The sequence below is a fragment of the Amblyraja radiata genome, chromosome 23 (assembly GCF_010909765.2).
Source record: "Amblyraja radiata isolate CabotCenter1 chromosome 23, sAmbRad1.1.pri, whole genome shotgun sequence".
In the NCBI taxonomy this organism is placed as follows: Eukaryota; Metazoa; Chordata; class Chondrichthyes; order Rajiformes; family Rajidae; genus Amblyraja; species Amblyraja radiata.
In genome coordinates, this window is record NC_045978.1 from 23744148 (window position 1) to 23767940 (window position 23793).

General features: G+C 42.1%; 1 protein-coding gene across 2 annotated transcripts in view; it reads left to right on the plus strand.

Moving 5' to 3' along the window:
- The window catches only part of itch (itchy E3 ubiquitin protein ligase), a 76335-nt gene continuing 52542 nt past the window's right edge, over window positions 1-23793 (plus strand). For both annotated transcript variants that reach the window (XM_033041805.1, XM_033041806.1), the window contains exon 1: window positions 1-149. The gene's annotated coding sequence lies outside the window, so the exon portion shown is untranslated. The remainder of the gene's footprint in view (window positions 150-23793) is intronic.

The following is a 23793-nucleotide window of genomic DNA, read 5'->3' on the forward strand; positions in this document are numbered from 1 at the left end:
GTCACGTGAGCGGGCACTGCAAGATGGCGGCGGTGGAAAGAGAAAGTTGGCGGCGGTGAAGGGTCGGTGCGACCGAGTGTGTGGCGGGAGGCGGACGCTCACTTCCCGGGCCCCTCGGAGAGCGGCGTGAAGTCCCGCCGTCAGTCCAGGTAATGGCGCCTGTGATCGGCTCCGTGTTTGTGACGCGTTGGATCCGGGGGAGGGGACCTGTTGGTGGGGCGGCCGGGAGTGGCAGCGCTGGCGGAACCCCCCCCCCCCCCCCCGGTATCGGTGTCCTTCCCAGTTCCCATCCCATGAGCTTACCCCCCCCCCCCCCCCCCTCCCCCTTCCCTTCCCACACCGCGGGCTCGCTCACCCCCTTTACAACCCCACGGCTTCCCCTTCCCTCACCATGGGAAACACTCTTGACAGGTATCAACCCCATGGGTGGGAACCCCCTTCCCACAGGCTCCCACCTTCTCCCTTCCCCGACTTTCCCTCATGTCTTCACCCACCTCCCCCCCCCCCCTCTCCGCCTTCCCCCATCCACCCCTCTCTCCCCCTCCCACCCCCCTCACCTCTCCCCCTCCCACCCCTCTCTCCCCCTCCCACCCCCATCACCTCTCCCCCTCCCACCCCTCTCTCCCCCTCCCACCCCCATCACCTCTCCCCCTCCCACCCCCACCTCCCCTACTTTCTTCCACTCCAGGAAATGCCCCAACGGATCGGGCAACTTGTGACGTATGTTGACGGCTGGTATTCCCCCGTCCTGTTTACTTATTGTTAGTTAAGAAGTGTGAGCTTGTTTCAGGTCAACTCTTGGCTTTGGTTCTAACCTTTAATCTGAGTTTGTCGGTCAGGTTATTGTTGCAAGATCCACATCAGACACTTCCCAACCAAGAACAGATCCCCAGACACATTTCTTGACAGTTTTAAGGTCTAAAGTTCATTGGTGAGAACAATTTGATGCGTTCTTTGAATGGCTTTTTGAGATATCATAGCCTTGTAGAATCATTATGGCGAACGAGAAGCAAATTTTGGCTCGTTATGTTCATGTCACCTGTGGACCTGGATATGATTTTCTCCCAGTTGTCTACCCTATTACCTTTTTTCAACCCAACCTTCTTTTACGTTTATTGCCAAAAGTATCAAGATACAGTGAAAAGCTTTTTACATGCTATCCAAACAGATCATACATCGATTCAATCAGATCAAACTCAAGTACAATAGGTACAAAAGCAGAAGATGCAGTGTGCAGAATATAGTTCTCAGCATTGTAGTGAGCATTGTGGGGAGTGTTGTGGAATAGAGGGATCTACGTGTGCAGGTGCATAGTACCTTCAGGGTGATGTCACATGTGGATAGGGTGGTCAGCAAGGTTTTCATCGCATAGACCATCATCAGTCAGAGTATAGAAGTTGGGAGATCATGTTACAGTTATAAAAGACGTAGGTGAGGCCACATTTAGAATAGTATGCTCAAATTTGGTCACCATGTTATTGAAAAAATGTTGTCAAGCTTGAAAGGGTTCAGAGATTATTTGCCGGGATGTTGCCAAGACTCGAGGGACTGAGCTAGAGTGAGAGGTTTCTCACTCTAGCTAGGATCATGAGAAGAATAGATCAGGACCACACACACAGTCTTTTGCCCAGAGTAGAGGAATTGAGAACCAGAGGATATTGGTCTAAGGTGAGGGGGGAAGGATTTAATAAGAACCTGATGGGTAACTTTTTTACACAAGGGGTGGTGGGTGTATGATACAAGCTGCTTGATGAGGTAGTTGAGGCAGGTAGTATTGCAACATTTAAGAAACATTTAGACAGTTACATGAATAGAATAGGTTTAGAGGGATATGGGTCAAAAGAAAGCAGTTGTGACAAGTGTAGATGAGGCATGTGAGTCAGTGCGGGCATGTTTGACCGTGGGCCTGTTTTACACTATATGACTCTAGTGAGCTCCAAGATAATTACCACCTGTTTTTCTTCTACAAAAGTTCATAGTGACTTTTGTGTATCATTCTGAATCTCTCTCCCCTGGTCCTTTGGAAGAGCTTTATTCGGTTCACCCTGTCTCGACCTGTCATGATCGTATATACCTCTGTCAAATCCATTTTTGATCCTCTATCATCCAAGAAGAGCAACTCCGGGTTCTTCAGTCAAACCTTGTAATTAAAAGTCCTTGTTTCTGGGTAAATTTTGAATGGGTCAGATTTGAAACTTTCTGATTTATTTAAAGGGCTTTACCTATACTCCACGCATGCCAGTTTTCATCTGATGATGCTTCTGCGTTTGAAAGTTCTGCTGCAATAACAAGTGATACCATTACAAATTAATATAATTAAATGGTAAATTTATCATGTGATATATTTCACCAATAACTGAAGAAGACACAAATTGCTGGAGTAATTCAATGGGTCAGACAGCATCTCTACGGAACGTGGAAGCCTACCCATATTCCCCAGAGATATGCTGCTTGACCCACTGAGTTACCCGAGTACTTAGTGTGTTTCTTTGCATCTGCAATTCCATCCACCGAAAACTTAATTTAGTATGGAAACATGCTCACTATTTCAAAATGCTTTAGGCCATAAAAGGTTATCCTTTTCTGTTTTGGAATTAGGGAGGAGTAGTCTTAGATAGACACAAAAAGCTGGAGTAACTCATTGGGTCAGATGAGTTCCTATTCCTTTTCTCCAGTCTGACCTGCTGGGTTACTCCAGGTTTTTGTATCTATCTTTGTTTTAAATCAGCATCTGCAGTTGTTTCCTACACATATGTTCATAGTCTTGTGTAGGAAAAACAGCAGATGCTGGTATAAAACAAATATTATACAGAAATATAATATGACAAGGAAAGGTGGAGCCCATAATGGTCCATTATTGGTAGGTGATAACGAGTTATACAGAAAGTGAAACCTAAGAGGACAACAGTGAAACTAGTAAGATGACTAGGGTGGGGAAGGGATGGAAAGAGGGCGTGCAGGGGTTACTTGAAGTTAGAGAAACCAATATTCATACCGCTGGGTTGTAAGCTGCCCAAGTGAAATCAGTTGCTCCAATTTGCATTTGGCTTCACTGACAATGGATGAGACCCAGGACAGAAAGGTCAGAAGGGGAGTTAAAGTGTTTGGCATTAAGTTCATAGTCTTATTGTTAGATTGAAGATAGACACATAATGCTAGAATAACTCAGTGGGACAAGTAGCATCTCTGGAGAAAAGGAATAGATTATGTTTTGGCTCTAGACCCTTCTTTAAACTAGACTACATCTGAAGAAGGGTCTCGACCCAAAATGTCACCTACTCATTTTCTCCAGAGATGCTGTCTGACTCACTGAGTTACTCTAGCATTTTGTGTCTATCTTCGGTGTAAACCAGCATTTGCAGTTCCTGCCTACACGTCTTATTGGTAGAGTTTCAGTTCGCAATTGGAATTCAGATTTAATACTTAAGGTCTTTGTTTTGAATCGGTCTTGTTTTAAGGGTGCCCTAAAAAAAAATTTTTAGCTGATGAATGCCTTTTGAAATACAGTGGCTGGCTTGTAGACAATTATCTTGCTCGATTCCAGATTAGCAATTGAGAGAGAAAAGACAAAGAGCAACTCAGCAGGTCAGGCAGCATCCGTGGAGAACATGGATGTGACGTTTCAGGTCGGAACCATTTTACTTACATAAAAAGACAGTGCTGGAGTAACTCAGTGGGTCAGGCAGCATCCCTGGAGTAGCAATTGTGAGGATCTATTTTGGTGCCATTTTGAGGATACATAAAACACTGGGAGAACCCTCCCACAGCACCCTATTGTTTTGAAATCGAGCCTTAGCTCTTTCTATCTGACTGAACGTGTAAACACACTAGTACTTTGTGTTTCATCTGCAAGACAATGCTTCATTGTCACAGTCTTGTTTCTCCAAAATGACTGCATAAATTAATTTGTTTTTATTGTAACCCCATCTCCTTGGTTTTTGAATATGTTCTGTAACTGGCTAAGGAATTAGCACATTTTCAAATGCAACTATTGTGAAAAAAATAATTTAGTTTTTAAACTTTTATTTCTGGATTGGAAACATAATCCCATAGTTTAAATCATTTTATCGTGTATCTGTTCACTATGGATGGCTCGATTGTAATCCTGTATAATCTTTCCGGTGACTGGATAGCAAGCATTTTAAACCATTTCACTGTGCATGACAATAAACTAAATATATTAGACTTAATGAGCCAAATGTTGTCTGTAACAGTTCTACAAATCCAATGATCCATTGACATTGGTATCAATGCATCCAGGTAAAAATTGCCATAGGTATTAATGTTCAGTTGATGAGATATTTTAAAGTTGCAGCTCTTGTAATGACCAGTGTTCATGATTGGCTTTTTTTCTGTCAACAAAGTATTCGGTGTGTATCTTTAAATCTTTAAAAGAAAATTGAAGATGCTGGTCTGAAACAAAAACAGAAAATGCTGGAGACACTCAGCAGGTCTGGCACCATTTGTGGAAAGAAAATTGCTTAACATTTCCGACTGAAGACATTTTCAGAAGTGGGGATAAAAGATAAATTCTAAGTTGTAGAGAAGTGGGAAAGGAATACCTCTGATCAATTGATATCAACTTATTGTGGGGATGAGTTGTTAATGGGGCAGTTAAAGGGAGACAGAAGTGTGATGTGCTGTATATGGTAGGTCAGGGTATGTTATTTAAGGGCAGGAAGAAGCTGAGGCCATATAATAGGCAGAGCGAGCAAGTGTATTATTGGAAACTGCAGAATTCTGCATTCAGTCAGTTCAAGACGTTGGTGAGGCAGCACTTGGGAGGATCATATTCAGTTTGGTCACCTAAGTTTAAGAAATAAGCCATTCAGCTAGAAAGGGTGCAGACAAGACTTACAAGAATGTTACCATGACTCAAGGGCCTAAATTTCAGGGAGAAATTGGGCAGGCTACTACTTCATTGCTTGGAGTGCAGGAAACTGAGGGGTGATCTTATAGGGGTGTGTAAAAGCCATGAGGAAAGTCGATAGGATGAATGCACTATCATTTTTCCAGATTTGCAAATTCAAGAGGTGAGAGAGTAAAAAATCGAGGAACCTGAGGCGCAAAGTTTTCACATAGTGGATGGTGGATATATGGAATAAGCTTCCCCTGCAAAGCAGAAGATGCAACACCTGTCCCCATACCTCTACCCTCGACTCTGTCCAGGGACCCTACAGTCTTTTGCAGGTTAGGCAGGGGTTCACTTGCACCTCCTCCAACTTCATCTACTGTATCTGTTGTTCCTGATGTGGACTCTCATCCATCAGTGAAACCAAATGCAGACTGGCGGTAGACAAAAATGCTGGAGAAACTCAGCGGGTGTGGCAGCATCTATGGAACAAAGGAAATAGGCAACGTTTTGGGTCGAGACCCTTCTTCAGACTCAGACTGGCGATCGTTTTGCTGAGCACCTTCGCTCAGTCTGCCTGAACCTAACTGATCTCCCAGTTGATGAACACTTTAACTTTCCTTCCCATTCCAACACAGACCTATCTGTCCCAGGTCTCCTCTACTGTCCGAGTGAGGCTAAACGCAAATTGGAGGAATAGCATCTCATATTTCGCTTGGGCAGATTACAGCCCAATGGTATGAATATAGATTTCTCTAACTGCAGGTAGCCCCGGCATTCCCTCTCTCTCTCTATCCCTCCACCTCCCAAGTTGCGCTAGTTTCTCGTTTTCACCCAACAAACAGCTAACAATGGCCTGTTTCCTTTATCATCATTACTCTTTTGCATATCTTTCATCCATTGTTCTTTATCTCTCTACATCATCGCCTATATCTCTCATTTCCCTTATTCCTAACCAGTCTGAAGAACGGTCTCGACCCAAAACGTCACCCATTCCTTCTCTCCAGAGATGCTGCCTGTTCTGCTGGGTTACTCCAGCATTTTGTGTCTATCTTCGAGCTGCAGTTATTAAGCAGGTACAGCAACAACATTTAAAAGATATTTGGACAAACACATGGATAGGAAAAGTTCAAAGGGATTTGAGCCAAGTTAGACGTGATAGGCATGTTTCGAGTTGGGCCAAAGGGCCTGTTCTGTGCTGCAGTCCAAAAGGCTGTATTGTTGTTCCACAGGTTTGCGTTGGCCCTTGCTGTTTATACATCTGCATTCTAAGTAAAAGCCATTATATAAAATATATTGATTATAAACATTTACACCATTTTCATGTAAATATCCAAAAATTACTAACACAATACAGGGTGGCATGGTGGCGTAGTGGTAGAGTTGCGGCCTTTACCGTGCCAGAGACCTGGTTAAATTCTGACTACGGGTGCTGTCTGTACGGAATCTACACATCTGTTTCCTCACATATTCCACAGATGTGCAGGTTTGTAGGTTAAATGGCTTCTGGAAACTGTCCCGATTGTGTAAAATGGAACTTGTGTAAGTGGTCACTGGTCGGCATGGACTTGGTGGGCTGAAGGGCCTATTTCCACGCTGCATCTCTGAACTAAACTAAATGTAGGTGGTATGTGTAAACAGGAACTGTAGATGCTGGTTTAAACCCTTCCCACTCAAACCACTCCCTCCCCAGGTACCTTCCCCTGCAACTGCAGAAGATGCAACACCTCCTCCCTCGACTCTGTTCAGGGACCCCGACAGTCCTTTCAGGTTAGATCGAGGTTCACTTCCCCTCTTCCCTCCCTCCCCCCCCCCCCCCCCCCCCCCCCCGGTGGTACAAGGGTTCCCCTGGTCGTCTCCATTCACCCCATCAGCCACCCATCCAACACAGCATTTCCAACAGTTCCACCAACTTCGACGTGATCCCATCATCAGTCACATCTTCCTGTCCCCACCTCTTTCTGCTCTCCGCAGAGATCACTCTCTCCACAACTCTTTGGATTGCTCGGCTTTTATCACCAAATGCACCCGTTCCCCGTGCACTTTCTTCTGTAACAAACTGTTTTTATTATTCCCCTTCCATGTAGAGTTTATATGCAACAAAAAAGTCGATACCAGGTACTGAACGTTGTGGAGCTCTACTGGTAAAAGCTTGCATGTCACAAAAAAAGTTGATCATCGCCCTGCCACTTAGCCAATTTTTGGACCCGATTTTCTAGTTTTCCTTAATTTATTTTTTAATGGTCCTGCCACACAGGGCATCATCAAAAGCTTTGCTGATGTCCTTGTAGATTATACAAGTCCTCATCAACACTTATTTCCTGAAAATTCCAATCAAGTTAGTCAGTTATGATCTTCTGTTAACACGTACGTGAAGTACGTAATGACTTGAGTAAATGCCTTTCTAAAGAAAGATCTATACTGTTCCTCAAAATTGATTCCAGTATGTTGTCAATGCTGAAATTAAACTAACTAGCCTTTAATTATGGTTATCACTCTTTTTTAAATAATTGTGCAACATGTGTACTGTGTTAATTGGCACTATTCACTCAGGCTAGGATGATTGAAACATGAAGTGCAGAATCATGCTACCTTTCCTCATTCCTTTCATTGACATCCTGCAATATATTTCACCAAAGAATGGTGATTTATCCACTTTCATTGATGCTCAATGCTTTTTCTTTAAGCATGTTTATTCCTCCCAGTCTTTCATCCACTTCCTCCTTGACTACACGATTGGTATCATCCCTCTCTTTTGTGAAGCTCGCTGCAGAACATTCACTAAAGGTGGCCACTGCCTCCATAACATAACACTGCCGACATAAATTAGGTGCCAAATAGACCCTACTCCTGATTATTTTCCTATGTTTTGTTCTTGAAACATATTTTGGATTCTTTGACGGTAAAGATTATTAATTGAAGTGCTTAAAAATGAGCGAGGTTTGCATTCATGGTCCTTGGCTGTAATGCTTGCAAGATGCCCAAGGAAGATGGGTCAACGTGGATTTTGCTTTCTCCTCGCTCATTTGCATATGTCGATACATTATCAGACCTCCCAGTTGTATAATGAGCACGCTATGTCGCAGGCATTAAGTATAAAAGTTGGGAAGTTATTTTGCATCTGTATAAAACTTTGGTAAGGTCATATTTGAAGTGTTGTGTACAGTTCTGTTCTGGTCACCCTATTACAGGAAAGATGTGCAGGCTTTGGAGAGGGTCAGAAGAGGTTTACCAGGATGTTGTCTGGATTAGTGGGTATTAGCTATAAATAGCTACAAACTTGGATTGTTTTCTCTGGTGCATCAGAGTTGAGGGGCGACATGATGGATGTCTATATTAAAAAAATAAATTGGCTTTTTCCCAGGATGGAAATATCAAATACTAGAGGGCATTGGTTTAAGTAGAAACATGGAAAGTTTAAAGGAAATGCATGAGGTACGTTTATTTTACTCAGAGTGCCTCGAATGCTTTTAACATGAGAGGTAGGGAAGCCAGAATGAAACCAACATTTAAGAGCCGTTTAGATTGTCATCAGAGCAGTCGGGAGATGGGGTGATTTTAGACCATGTGCAGACAGATACAGAGCTTAAATTATCAGCCTGGTTGGCACAGTCATCGTGGGCCGAAGGTCCTGTTCCTTTGCTGTGTTGGTGTGCATAACCCTTTGAACATTCAAGTAGTTTCTTGGATAAGCACTCGGCTAAGGATCTAGATCTGGGATGTGGGAGTAAGCTGAAGTCTATTTTTGGTCATTGTGGCTGCCTCGTGTGTCGTATAAACCTACGGCAAGTGTACTGATCTTTGAGCCAGTCTACTAGATTCATCTACCAATCTGAAAGAAATCCATTTATTCATGCTCTTTGTTCTATTATTTAGGAGCCCTCTTTCTTCATCCTAACACAGTTCAAAATCCCATCCGCATTTATCTTGTGAGATGTGTTAGACAAATATATCACACCGCAATGCAATTTTTTTGTTTCTTCTGGACCAGTCAAAAATCAAACAATTCAGGAAACTATAAATTCTGCATGTTGATAGAATATTTTAGTGAAATAACAGCAAAGGTTGATCATAATTGGTATAGATGGGGTAAGTAGAGCGACACTGAACACACATAGTTCAAGGAATCGGGGATACAAATACAGAATGTTAGTCAAAAGATATGGGATGTGCGTAGGGTTGGTGAGAAGCTACGTTTAAGCAGCTATCTGGATCTAAGTGACAGAAAAGGTGATAGAAACATGATCAGTTATATTTTAAAGGTATGTGTAGAAAGAACTACAGATGCTGGTTTATACCAAATAATCTGTGTTTGAAGAAGGGTTCCAACCCGAAATGTCACCTATTTACTCCAAAGATGCTGCCTGACCCGCTGAGTTCCTTCAGTATTTTGTGTGTATATTTCAAAGGTGATTGGAAAATAATTTGCAACGCTGTTGAGATAGTTGGGACTGATTGGATTGCAAAGAGCCAGCAGTCTCTTAATGGGGCCAATGGGCTCCTCTGGTGCTATAACAAAGGCAGGAAATGCTGGAAATGATCAGCAAGTCAGGCAGAATTTCACGAGAGCAACTGACCTAATATTTTAGGTCAACGACCTTTCGTCAATTCTTACCAGTATTTGCAAATGTTCTGTTTTTGTTTCAGGTTTATTTATTTTTTTACTTTTTATTTTCTTTCCAGTTGTAATCATTGTAACGGTTCCACTCAGTCAAATAGGTGTACTTGTATCTCATGCAATCTGTAATTGAATTTACTATGGATACAGTCTTACCAGATTTTCCAAATTTTCTCTCAGTTCAATGGTACTTTATTATCACGTGTACTGAGGTACAGTGATATTCATTTATGCATACAGTTCAGTACGTATCACTGGATATAAGCGCTTAGATACCTCTTAGATAAACATCTCAGAGACAATATAAATGTTTAGCAGTAGTATATTGAGACAGTATACAGTCACCAGTTTTTGGTGCCATTTTCAAGTCCCAGTTGTTGTAAGGGCAGGGTTCTTGACCTGACCATGAAGGCCTGCAGTCCTGGTGGTGATGTAGGGTCGGCCTGTCCAAGCTTTCCGTTGGAGTCCTCCACCGCTCTATGCCGCTGCAGGCCACGTCCGGTCCACGCGCTTGACCTCTTGGAGCGGCACCTGGTCCAGCTAAGCCCCAGGCTGTTGCAGAGCCTGCAGCAGCCCACTCCAGCAAGAAGACATAGATCTAAGATGCGTGGAAGGAGTTTTAAAGAGGATTAGAAGGGAAGCTTTTTTTACACAGAACAGTTGATATTTGCAACTCGCTGCTGGCGGAGGTGGTGGAATTGGAAACGATCGCAATTTTCAAGAGCCTTTTAGTTAGGCACTTAAATAAACAAAAGGCTTGAAAGGGTGTATATTCAATATGGGCATATGAGATTAGTGTAGATGGTCAAAAGGTCAGCATGGGCGCTATGGGCCAAAGGGCCCACTTCTGTACAGTATGCGTAAGAAGGAACTAAAGATGCTGCTTTAAACCAAAGATCGACACAAAGCTAGAGTAATTCAGCATGACAGGCATCATCTCTAGAGAGGAGGAATAGGTGACGTTCCGGGTCGAGATCCTTCTTCAGACTGTACTGTATGACAGATTGTGTGACTCTACTCTCTCACCTTTTCATTTAATATAACGAAGAATTATTTTCTTCACTCTCTTACCTTCCCCACCCACATACCTGAATATGTGAAATGATGAATACCTAGAAAAGCTTTTGTTTCTTTGGCTTTCAACTTTTTCCCTTTGTGAAGGGATTGAGATTATGTAGGCAATCCAAGGGCCTGGAGAGGACAAGACTACAAGAAGTAGTAAACACTGCCCAGTCCATCATCGGCTCTGACCTCCCTTCCATCGAGGGGATCTATCGCAGTCGCTGCCTCAAAAGGGCTGGCAGTATCATCAAGGACCCACACCATCCTGGCCACACACTCATCTCCCCGCTACCTTCAGGTAGAAGGTACAGGAGCCTGAAGACTGCAACGACCAGGTTCAGGAATAGCTACCGCTATTCCTGTTGTTACAAAGTGCAACAGCCATCATGCTATTGAACTTGGCTCGGACAAAACTCTGAACATTAATAGCCCATTATCTGTTATTTGCACTTTATCAGTTTATTTATTCATGTGTGTGTATATATTTATAGAATGGTATATGGACACACTGATCTGTTTTGTAGTCAATGCCTACTATGTTCTGTTGTGCTGAAGCAAAGCAAGAATTTCATTGTCCTATCAGGGACACATGACAAACTCTCTTGAGTCAAGTCAAGTCAAGTTTATTTGTCACATACACATACGAGATGTGCAGTGAAATGAAAGTGGCAATGCTCGCGGACTTTTGTGCAAAAGACAAACAACCAAACAAACTATAAACACAATCATAACACACATATTCGTTTACATAATAAATAATGGAAGGAAAAACGTTCAGTAGAGTTAGTCCCTGGTGAGATAGGCGTTTACAGTCCGAATGGCCTCTGGGAAGAAACTCCTTCTCAACCTCTCCGTTCTCACCGCATGGCAACGGAGGCGTTTGCCTGACCGTAGCAGCTGGAACAGTCCGTTGCAGGGATGGAAGGGGTCTCTCATGATATTGTTGGCTCTGGAGTTGCACCTCCTGATGTATAGTTCCTGCAGGGGGGCAAGTGAAGTTCCCATAGTGCGTTCGGCCGAACGCACTACTCTCTGCAGAGCCTTCTTGTCCTTGGCACAGCAATTCCCAAACCAGATGGTAATGTTCCCGGACAAGATGCTTTCCACCGCCGCTGCGTAGAAGCACTGGAGGATCCTCGGAGACACTCTGAATTTCCTCAATTGCCTGAGGTGGTAAATGAGGCGTGTGATGCCCATGTCATATCCTCGGAGATGTGGACTCCCAGATATTTAAATCTACCATGATCCAAAAGTTGCAATGTTGGAGAGCATTGCAACTTGAAGAGCAGTGGGTCCCAACTTTCAAGGTTTCATTTAACTTCCTCTTTTCCATCATTTAACACATTCAGATTGTAATTAAAACTTGGTCTGGTGCAGGTCAGTCAGCTGCACATTATAACAGTGCCTAAAGTGGAATAACATGATCAGTTTGAAATTGTGAAAATTTGTCTCCATTGTAAGTTCATCTACTTTAATTTGAAAATTCATTGTGGATTTTAAGTTTTGAATTGCTCAAGAGTGTCCCTACAAAGTAATTTTATTTTTAGTAGCACTTTCTGTTTCCTGTTGGGCTGTTATACTTCTGCGTGTTCTTATTTTCGCTTTCCATATATCATTAGCTGTGTGCGTGTGACTGTTTACAATACGAGTCCACCCATTTCCAAAGATTTATTAAATATTTAATCAACTTTCCATGTAATTTATCCCACCTGTGTAGGCTACATGATCTTGATCATTATTGCTGCGACTGTTTACGAATTGTGCGAGAGTAGCTAGCTCTGGAGAGTACTCAAACAATTAAGTGCAACTGTCTATTTTATAATCTCCTTGTAGGCAAAGTTCAGCAGCACCTTGGAACCTCAACACAGAGATCTTGCATAGGCACTGAAACTCGGTTACAAAGGCTAAGTCTCTGTTTAGAGATGTGCTGCATTCAAACACATGCAATACAAATAGGGAGCTATTTTAAAATTCTTCAAATGGTTAGCTTGGCAAAAAATATTCCTTGCCCTTTGATTTCAAAGATGACATGATTTTTTTTTAAAGTGATGTTGAATTTTAGCACACTTAGCAATTTCTGTGTTCATTTTCCAGAGAAATGTTATGGCATATAACATAAAAGCATAACATTGATTCCAACTGCTTGACATACACTCCAAGATAATTTCGGTATACCTCGACTATTTGAATGCAGCAAAGTGGTTAAATGAATATTTCTCATCTACATTTACTGTAGAGAAGGTCATGGAAGCTGGGGACTTAAGGGAAATGAAGAGTGATACATTGGAATATATTAACGTACAACAGAGAAAGGACTGGCAGTCTTGAGGTGTGTTAAGGTAGATAAATCCCTATAGCCATGGGTTTCTTGTGACTTCTTGAGGTAGTGAATATATAATGCAGACGTTTTTTAATTGTTATTTGATTTATAAAATCCTGTTGTTAATTTCAAGAATATGTTTTCTTGCCAGTTTTCCCTTCAAGCTCGAGTACAATCTTGGGCTGCAATTCCATTTAATTTCTATTTCCATGAATAGGATGGAGAGAGTCTTGTATATTTAAATGCAAAATCTTATATTTTGTTCAGAAGGGGCACCTATTAAGAATGTGAATTGCAAGAAAAATGTTGACCACAGAATATTATAAGCTTCCACATAATCATACAAGATGAAATGTGATAATTTGTAGCGTGGCAGTTGCAGGAAATTAAAAAAAAAACCCGGGTAGATTGGTTTGATTCTTGGCAGATCATGTAGCTTATTGTTTGTATTCTTATCCAGTTCTGTGTGTATGCCAAAAAAATATTTTGGTCATGGGTGCAGAGACATACAGTTGTGTGTTTGTCAAGTTTATGCTGATGCCTTTAAAATATTGGAAAATTGTTGTAGATGCCATGTCACAGTGCCACTGAGGCAGAGTTGCTGCCTTACAGTACCAGGGTCCCGTGTTTAATCCTGACCATGGGTCTGTATGGTGTTTATACGTTCTCCCTGTGACCACATGGGTTTTCTTTGGGTGCTCCCATTTCCTCTCTCACTCCAAAGACATGCAGGTTTGTAGGTTAATTGGCCACCGTAAATTTGTCCATTGCTTGTAGTGTGCGAGCGATCGTTGGTCGGCGCTGACTCGGCGGGCCGAAGGGCCTGTTTCCGTGCTGTAATACTACACTAACCGGCGTAATATATGTTCTTTAACTTTACTACTTTGTATTTATATAATATGAAAAATAATGTCTACATAACGAGGAAATGTGGCGAACTGCAAACAGAAGACATGCAAATTATCGGAAGTTGGGGGGAGTGGTACTTGACGAAAACAAGTAGAACCAGTTCTGGAGAAATTACCAGAATGAAAATCTATTTGCTGAAGGTTATTCCATTGGAGCTGAGGATAGAGAATATGCATCTTGAATAGTGTTTCTTGGGTTAGATTGTGGGTTAGAGTTCCTTGTAAAGATCTTAAAATTGATACCCTGGAGAGATTAAACAAGAAGGACATCTAAATTACCATCACATGAATCTGGAGAATGTCATTCATTCTAGAGGCAGAGTTTAGATATTTTCCATGTGACTTCAGTATGCTGGATAAAACATATGTAGCAGGCTACAAAGTACTGGAGTAACTCAGCAGGTAAGGCAGCATCTGAACATGGAAAATGGATAGGTAACATTTTGGGTCGGGACCTGAAACGCCTCTGATCCGTGTTCTCCAGAGATGCTGCCTGACCTGCTGAGTTGCTCCAGCACTTTGTGTCCTTGTGTGTATTAACCAGCATCTGCAGTTCCTTGTTTCTAAATTTAAACACATTTTCTGGATTAGTTGTTGTATGTAAGATAAACTCATTGCTTCGAGTATTTGACTCTTGGTTTGTTATTCTTTTTGTGGAGTTGTAGCAAAACACTCAACTGGGTCAATACACAGTGGCTCACAGATGCTATTCTAATTCAAAGAGGATTGTTCTATGGTGAGGAAAACACATTTTGTAAATTCTTGTCTTAATATGAAAAGGAGACAACAGTCATAACATTTATTGCTGGATTTAAGTCAGTTACATTTGCCAACCCAGTCATAGTGAACCAGCATGGAAACAGAGAAAGACAAGAATGTTGGAGTCAATCAGCAGGTCAGGCAGTATCTCTGGAGAACATGGATAGTTGATGTTTTGGGTCGGGACCTTCACAGAAGCGCAAAAACATGCCTTTCAGATGAGCTGACTGTTTCACCCATTTACATTAATCCAATTTCTACAAATTGAACAGCTCACCTACACTTGAGGGATAACATAGTATTCAGTTATTTAGTTTTAGAGATACAGCGTGGAAACAGGCCCTTCGGCCCACCGAGTCCGCAACGACCAGCGATCCCCGCACATTAACACTATCCTACCTACACACACTAGGGAAATTTTTACACATGCACCAAGCCAATTAACCTACAAACCTGTACATCTTTGGAGTATGGAAACCGAAGATCTCGGAGAAAACCCACACAGCCATGGGGAGAATGTACAAACTCTGTACAGACAGCACCTGTAGTCAGGATCGAACCCGGGTCTCTAGTGCTGTAAGGCAGCAACTGTACCGCTATGCCACCGTATTCAAATGAACTTCCAGCCCACATTCCTTTGGTATATCGGGGGCAACTGAAGCACCCAGTGGTCACAGGGAGAATGCTCAAACTCTGCCACAGAAAGTATTAGAAACGGGTAACAGGTGCAGAATGAGCAAACACAGCATGAGATTGAGGTTTTGCAGGCTGTGCAGAATAATACTGGAAGAGGAAATAATTGTAAAAATGTTAGGTCAAATGGAACAACCGAATGAGGGTATAGCATGATGGAGAGCAAGTTTGCAAATCATATAAGGAATCGCTGGTGATTTTGACAAGGGTGGTCCCAGTATTCTCCATGCCAAGGGCGTGAGTACAGAATCCTATGGTGATTCATTTGCAAAGCTTTGAGTGAGAGAAGGATAACTGTGTCACAAGGAAAGAGAGCACATGAGATTTTAAGATGAAGAGTGAGTTTTGACAGATTGGGGATCATTTCATGGGTCCAGGAAGTGGTGGAGGTGCTAAAGAGATCATTGAAGTTGTTGGAATAAACATTTTTGGTACAGGTGTAGTGGGGAGTGAACCTTTTGGGAGGAAACTCGACAAAGTAGTCACAAATTTTGGCAAGCCTTTATCACAATTAATATCTAATGAGGATGAAGCCTGAGAGGGAATTTGACTCAAGATGTTTCTTTTGGAGTGAGAACAGTGGTCCAAAATTGGTTCACAAGTGATATTAAATGTAACTACGGCCCTTAGAAGTGTCAAGTTCCCAATATCATTTGTTTTACAGTTACCTGAACAAAATGGGAATGTTGTGGCAAGTAGGCATTATACTATTGTCAACATCTAATCTGAGCTGCAGTGTAAGTCCTAACGATTATTAATTGCTTCTCCTAAGAGCCTCTCTGCCTCGAGGGAAGGAAGTGTAATTGAAGCCAAGGATCTTGGGTTGTAGTATTGAAATGAATGTCATCTAGACCAAAGTTTGTGCAAGTGATCATGGTGACTAGTTTTAATAACTCTGTGATAGCTTGTACGTGCAATCTTGTCATGATTCCAATAATCTAGGCTCTAGCCCTTAAGAGTTTTCTGAATACAATTTGTCTTTTTTTGTTGTGACAGTGCTTTTTCTCTTAAGTGATGCTTTAAGCTGTTTATAGGGATCATTATTATTACCTTTCAGTTCACCCAAGTGCATCTTTCCGAGGAGATGTCATCAGTTTAGTGGCAGTATCTCTATGCTTAGTGTTGATAGGTGCAAGAGAACTGCACAACATAACTTGCTGTGCAGTGTTTCTCTTTGTTTCCAAATAATTTTGCTTGATCACCTCTGATGTTGGAAACGCGATTGGTAATGTTGTGAATGGTGGAACCAGAGTGTGTCTTGCTCCCCTATCATGTCACATTGGGGGAAGCTGAAAACTACTGTACTAATGTGTCTTAGGGCTTGCGTTTTCATCCACAGTTCTTGCAACTTATTTACATACTTATTTTACTGTACTTTCTCCAGATTCATGTGATGGTAACGTAGTTACATTTAATATCAATGCAATAGCTATTGTTCATTTGCAGTTTGATCAGTCATTTTAGTTAATCCGAGTTCCTGACGAATGTTATTTGGGAAACGTGTCTTGTTGCTCAGGTTGTGGGATTAGTCACAGAGGCATACAGAGCGGAAGCAAGCCTTTTGGCCCAACTCGTCTATGCCGACCAAGATATCCTATCAAAGCTAGAACTATTTACCACTTTTGGCCCATATCACCTTAAACCTTTCCTTTGCATGTACCTGTCTAATTGTCTCTTAAATGTTATATTGTACCCTTCTCTGCAGCTTCCTCTGATAGCCAGTTCCATTTGCCCAGTGTGAAAGGGGCATGATGGATTTTTAGAATAAACAGAGACTGCTCCCATTGGTTGAATGTTCAAGGGTTGGGGAGCTAATGGTGGTAGGGTGAAGGTCAAAAGATGAAACATTTATTGCACCCCAAATAATGTAATAACTGACATTTTATGTGACCAATTTGGGTAGGTAGTCAAGGGTTACCAATCTCCAACCTTGGGGAGAGTTGATGGATGGTACAGTGTGAAGCCATTATTGACATTTCATTGCACGTTGCACAACGGTGAAGCATTTTCCTGCAGGCAACCTTTTATTGAAATAAAGAAGACTTTGGTGTGCTGCATTTGAAAGTATTCCTATGCATTTACTCAGAAATAAGGCCTGTCAGCTATAATATCAATAGCAAACCAATCTCACTAAAGTGCAATAAACAAATTTAATGGGTCGACATGAAGAAATCTAGAACTCTTCTGGTGTTGTCTATCAAGTCAAGTCAACTTTATTTGTCACATGTACATACAAGATGTACTGTGAAATGAAAGTACAGGATTATGCAAAACAACAGAACAAGTATTTACATTTAAAAAAAAGACACAACAGTAAATTAGTCCCTAGAGTTTACAGTCCTAATGGCCTGTAAACTCCGTCTCATCCTCTCCTGCTAAATGTAATGGGCTAACGTGTAGTACGCAATGGAGCGGAACGTGGGCCTTTTTTTCATCCATTTCGGTAACCCGAACCAACTCGCAGTGTAATCAACGTTGCGGGGGAACAGTTTGTGTTAAGAAATTATAATTCTGAAAATGGGGAGAAGATTTTTACCAAAGAACTTTTATTTTTACGAGGATGTTTCCGTAACCGGCTTCCGTCTCAGCACTAGTATCTTTGCTCTGCTATGGGATCTTTGGTGCGGAGACGGAAGCCGGTTATGGAAATGGGGCCAAAAATTACCCACAAATCTGCCCATGACCGTACTACGTCTTTTTCGTCGAGTGGGCTACCTTGCTTGCTATAGGATCTTTGGTTCTGACACCAGGTCAGAGTGCCAAGTCAACCACCTCCTCCAGGTAGGTCTTCTCATCGTTATTGGAGATCAGGCCCACCACCACAGTGTCATCAGCAAACTTGATGATGGAATTGGAGCTGAACCTGGCCATACAGCCCACAGTAGGGGGCTGAGGACGCGACCCTGGGGGGGTGGGGGGGGGGGGGGTGAGCCGGGGGCCTGTATTCAGGGTGCGGGTGTTGGAGGGTTGTCTCCCCATCTTGACCACCGGTGGCCTGGTGGTGAGAAAATCCAGGACCCAGGCACACAGGGGAGTGTTCAGTCCACACAGGGGAGTGTTCAGAACAATTCTCAAATTGTTGCGATTGTTGGCTTGATAGGGACTTGAATACATATTTTAGTTCAACATGAAGTATCATTTATCAGATGAAGACATTTACCTGTCTCTCAAGAGTTTTCCTAGTGTTCTCACCAACATTTATGAATTAGTCAAAGTAGATGAACGGGTGATTTCCTGCCAATAGGGCAAAGGAGGTGACTCAAAATAACTTACTCGTGATGAAGCACTTTGGTATGAACTAAGGATGTGGAAGGTGTTATATAATTACACCATCTTTCTGTATAAAAAGCATTAATGATCACTCATCTTGTGAAGAAAATTACTGTCACAATAGACTTGGTCATTTGTACTTCAAAATGATTCATTACATAGAATGCATTATCGAGTGTAAAGTAACCTAGCGGTTGTGATACTGGGCCAGTAATTTTGAACACTGTTAAGTTCAGGAATGGATGCCCTGTTATTTTGTCAGCGATACAAAGAACTGCAGATGCAGTATTGAGTAAATCACAAGACCCGGGTTCAAAGCTGACTACGGGTGCTGTCTGTACCGAGTTTGTAGTTTCTCTCTGTGACCGTGTGGGGTTTCTCCGGGTGTTCTGGTTTCCTCCCACATTCTAAAGACAAGCAGGTTTGTAGGTTAATTGGCTTCTGTAAATTGTCCCTGGTGTGTAGGATGGAACTAATGTACGGGTGACCGTGGTCGGCACGGACTTGGTGAACCAAAGGGGCCAAAGCAACACCAATGGAGGGACCATCAGTCTAATTGTTGATGGGTGACATTTTGGGTCTTTGTCTTGCCCCCATCTTTCTCTTCCAGGTTTCTGCCCCCTTCTACAATCAGCCTGAAGAAGAGTCCTGATGTCAAAATGTCATCTGTCTTTTCTTTCCCCTAATGCTGCCTGACTCACTGAGTTCCTCCAGCACTTTGTGCTACTTTGATGGTGTTGTCCACACCCTAGGAATAATTACTGAAAACCTATTTGGGGCGTGTGCGTTAAATAAGTGAACTTTTTTTTGGAAGCAATTAATGCATGATTTGTAACTTCAAACTTGTAAGCAAAATTAAATGGTTGCAGGCTTGCTATTTTAAGACTAAAATGAAATAGTGAACATGGCATTGAAGAGACTTCATGGATCTTTTCCAGCTTGGAAGGATCTACGCCAAGGTTTAGTTTTTGGCTCACAATTGCTTCCTATCTACTTTAATGATCTGGAGAAGGGAGCAAAGTATAAGGTATTCAGGTTTGATGATGATACAAAGGTAGGCGAGAGGGCATATTGTAAAGATGATATTTGGACTCTGTAACAGGATATACATAGGTTGGGTGTATTGTGAAAACGTGGCAACTGGAGTTTAATGTTGAAGATTGTGAAGTCACTCACTTCAATAGGAGGAATCTAGAGGCAGACAGCTATCTAGGTGGAGAAAAGGCACAGATGAGTGAATTGCAGAAGTATCTAGGTGTTCTTGCATTGCAGAAAGTCAGCAGACAAGAGCAGCAAATGGTTAGAAGGCAAATGACATATTAGCATGTCATGCAAAAGAGTTGGAGTATAGAAACGGAAATATTGATGCAATTATATTGGTCATGCCACACCTGCTCTAATGGTCAATGGTTCTTTATTGTGACGTACCGAGATATGATAACTTCTTTTATGCAAACAGTTCAGCAAAGTATTACTAAACATAAGCACAATCCTAGATTGAGTGCAACCGGATGGCGCCGTCAGCGATGGCAGCTTCGCCTACAGTCTGTCTGTCTTTTCATCTTTTTTTGTTATTTTTAGTGTGTTTTTAAAAGTATTTCTTAATGTTCTTTGGTTTGTTTTATATGGAGGGGGGGGGGGGGGTTCGGGGGAAACGTTTTTCAATCTCTTACCTTGTGTTAGGTGCTTTTTATTTCCTGATCGTATCTCCGGTCGCTCTGCGGGCTAACATCATGGACCTGGCGACCTTGCTCGAGACTAACTTTGAGCCCCACCGCGAGCCGTGGACTTGCCATCTGAGCCAGTGATCCCTTGCCTGGGATCAATGCTCCAACTGCGGCCTGTGGATTTCAGCATCCGGGAGCTCGCAATCTCGGGTAGAGACTGATGTCTGGAAGCTCCAAGCTGCAGGAGGTTCGACCAGCCCCGACTCGGGAGTCCAATCGCCCGGTGCGGGGAGCTGAAACCCCCCCCCCCCCAACGCGGGAGCTTGATCTCCCCGATGCAGAGGGCTCGTCCGCCGGTTGCGGGAGCCAAGATCGCCCCGATAACGGAAGGTTCAAGTGCCCTGACCGCGGGAGAACAAAAAAGGGAAGAAGATTGAACTTTTTATACTGTGGGAGTCGCTGTGAAGGATGTTCTTTTAAAAAAAAATGTGTCTTGCTCTTTATTAGTATGACTATGGCAATCTGAATTTCACTGCACCTTAATTGGTACATGTGGCAATATGCTCGCCATGAAAGTGTATAGAAATGGTCCACTGAAATAATATACAACGGTCGCCAGGTTTTGCTGCCATTTTCGAAGTGCAAATTGCTTTAAGTGCAGCGGTCCATGAAGGCCTGTTGTCCTGATTGTGTTGCTTGGCCAGGCGAAGTTGTAGGCTTCCTCAGTGCTGCGGCGCCCAGACCATGCGCTTGATCTCTTGGAACGTCGGCTGATCCAGTCGATCCCCAGGCTAGAACATGGCCTCCAGCCCTCGCCTCTGGAGTATTGTGCAATTTTAGTCTCCTTATTAAAGAAAGGGTGTGTAGTCATTGGAGGCTGTTCACAAAAAAAATCACTGGAATGAGAGATTGTATTTATAGTCCTTGCAATTTAGAAAAGCAGAGATTATCTTATTGAAACATACAAAGTACTGAGGGAGCATGAAATGATAGATACTGAAATGTTTCCAGTAATACCCAAATCTCAAACAGGGGGAAAAAACAGTGAAACTCTTTTAATTCTACTCATAATTTTGGTGAGAGCAGATATTCTGGAGTTAGGAGCGGTCTTTTAGAACTGAAGTTTTAGTGAACTTTTTGTAGAGGTTGGTGAATCTGGAATCCATTATTTCAGATGTTTGTGGAGGCTATACCATTCTGGTATATGAAGAAGTAGAAAAATGTTTAAGAGGTCAGTGAATTGAGGGAACTGGCATCAAAGAGGCATGTTTGGCAGGCCAGTGTTCAGAGGCCGAGTGACCCAATCCTGCTCCATTATTGTAATGTTCTTATGATGAAAACAAGAATCTGGGAATCATTTATTAAATTGTGCATAACAATGTAATTGAAAATAATTTTGTTTTATTAATAGTCTTGATAGTTTAGAACTGTTGTGCTATATTAAATCATGGATCATTCAAAGGACATTAGTTTGATACTTTCAAAAACTGTTTAAAAAATGAGTGAATGTGGGTCAATGAAGGTCCCAAGCCACATATCATTATGCACTTACAGTACACATTGACATACTACAAAGTTACAACTTGGTATTTTTCCAGTAAAAACAATTTAACTTCAAAATGGACAGGCTAGATGCAGGAAAAATGTTCCCGATGTTGGGGGAGTCCAGAACCAGGGGTCACAGTGTAATGCCCCTGTCCCACTTAGGAAACCGGAATGGAAACCTCTGGAGACTTTGCGCCCCACCCAAGGTTTCTGTGTGGTTCCCGGAGGTTTTTGTCAGTCTCCCTACCTGCTTCCACTACCTGCAACCTCCGGGAACCACACGGAAACCTTGGGTGGGGCGCAAAGTCTCCAGAGGTTTCCGTTCAGGTTTCCTAAGTGGGACAGGGGCATAAGAATACGGGGTGGGCCATTTAGGACTGAGATGAGGAAAAACTTCACCCAGAAAGTTGTGAATCTGGAATTCTCTGCCACAGAAGGCAGTGGAGGTAAATTCACTGGATGTTTTCAAGAGAGAGTTAGATATAGCTCTTAGGGCTAACAGAATCAAGGGATATGGGGAGAAAGCAGGAACAGGGTGCTTATTTTGGATGATCAGACATGATCATATTGAATGGCAGTGATGATTCGAATGGGCTACTCCTGCACCTATTTTCTATGTTTCTATGTAAAACAAACTTCTGTTCTTGTTGAATTGAATTGAATTTTGAATTGATTTTTATTAGGGACAGTGCATATTAATAAACATTTGCATGTAATATGCAAGATTATAGCCAGTAGCTAATTTCCATCTTTAGGTAAACACATCCCAAACAAGGTAAAAACAAAAGACAAAAACAAAAACAAAACAAACAATAAAGTTAAAAAGTAGCAATAAAAGAGTACCATAGGATAATTTTAAGGTAGATTATGATTGCAATTTTGATTTTGCAGTAACCATGTTTTTAGATATTTGGTAAATGAGGTAAGGGTTGGCAGATCCCGTATGACGCATGGTATCGCGTTCCAGGTCTGCGACGCTCGATATGAAAATACTGACTGCCTAAAGACACTTTTCCTAAACGGGACTATACAATCACCCCTGGAGGCTGCTCTTGTCGACCTATTTGTGTTTTTCTTTATGAAGTCCTTTAACGGAGGTGGGGCTAGTCCACGGAAGATTTTGTAAACCAAATCGCGTCCGAATATTTTATTACGTTTTCCCAGCTCAGCAGATCAAATTTCTTCAGGATGCTACAGTGATGGTACATTCTGGGCTTTTTGTCAAGAGTTTTTAGGGCTTGTTTATAAGCAATTTCAACAGGCTTTAGTGTGGGCTTACATGCCAGTGACCAAGTTGTTATACAGTAGGTCATGTATGGCACAATCATTGCATTAAAGTATAGTTTGGCTGAATCAATAGTTAAATTACTTCTAATATATCTAAAGTTGGACAAATTAAATTTTATTAAATTTACTGTTCTTTTCACCTGTTGTTTGAAGCAGAGCTGTGAATCGATCACGATTCCTAAATATTTAAACTCATGCACAATTTTAAGTTTTGTTCCATGTACAAACACATCAGGATCTCCATCAGTACTTGCCTTTTTGTAAGCGTTGAAGGAAAGCACCAAGATGATACTTACGAAAGCTCTAAGGAAGCTATTATTTTGGTTTGGTTAGATCACTAAGTTCTATTATAAAACTCAACGCATTGGAATAACTCAGTTGGTCACAGCATCGTGAAGGGAATGAATAGGTCCCTGCCTAAAACATCACCTACCCATTTCCTCATCATGATGTCAGGTGACCTGCTGAGTTACTCCAGCACTTTGTGTTTTTGCTCAAGTTTCCAGCCTAGGCAGTTCCTTGTGCCTCCATTAACTTCAGTTCATGGACTCCATGCTACTAACTCCTGTACTACTTGTATCTACAGCAAAGTACATTCTTGGTGTGGTGAACATTCAGTGCTGCACAGTGGGTTTGTCTCCAACTGGAACTTCTAACCTCTCTCTTTGCGGAAAATATACATCTTTCTAAGTTCCGAAAATTGAAAGTTTTGATCAAAGTAATTATATGATGTGATACAATAGAACTTTATTTATCCCAGGAGGGAAATTGATCTGCCAACAGTCATCAAGCACAAGATGCATGAAACATGA